This window comes from Myotis brandtii, unplaced genomic scaffold (genome assembly GCF_000412655.1).
Source record: "Myotis brandtii unplaced genomic scaffold, ASM41265v1 scaffold179, whole genome shotgun sequence".
NCBI classification, from domain to species: Eukaryota; Metazoa; Chordata; class Mammalia; order Chiroptera; family Vespertilionidae; genus Myotis; species Myotis brandtii.
The window spans coordinates 4,499,328-4,500,021 of NW_005356635.1; positions in this window are offsets into that span (position 1 = coordinate 4,499,328).

Sequence of the window (694 nt, forward strand, 5' to 3'; positions counted from 1 at the left end):
TATATCTATGTGACCTTGGGAAATCTATTTAATGCTGTTTTCTCAGCTATAAAATGAAATAAATGAGTGAATACAAGTAAAGCACATAGAAAAGAGACTGGCATAATAAGATGCCCCCAATTCACCTGACATATTTTCTCCCCTAGACTTGGAATCAGCAATTTTTCCAAGGAGCTGTGGTTCTTTTTTTTTTTTTTTTTTTTTTTTTTTTTTCTGTGGTTCTTTTTACCAAGATATTTAGAGCTCACAGTCTGAACGCTAGGGGAGCTCATTGCAACTGTGCTCTCACTGCTTCTAAGACTTTTGTTGAACAAAGCTAGAAAAAAAGTATTTTTAAGAAAAAAATACATTGTAAGTTTATATTGATATTTCCAATTCAAATGTAAAATTACAGGTTTTCATTTACTTATTGAACATTATATTTATACTAGAGGCCCAGTGCACAAAATTCTCAAAACTGCCTGGTACTGGCACAAGAACAGACATATAGACCATTGGAAAAGAACAGAGAACCCAGAAATCAACCCAAGCCATTATGCTTAATTAATATTTGACAAAGCAGACAAGAGCATACAATGGAGTTAAGACAGTCTCTTCAATAAATGGTTGGGAAAATTGGACAGATACATGAAAAAAAAAAAAGAAAGAAAGAAAGAAAGAAAGAAAGAAAGAAAGAAAGAAAGAAAGAAAACGA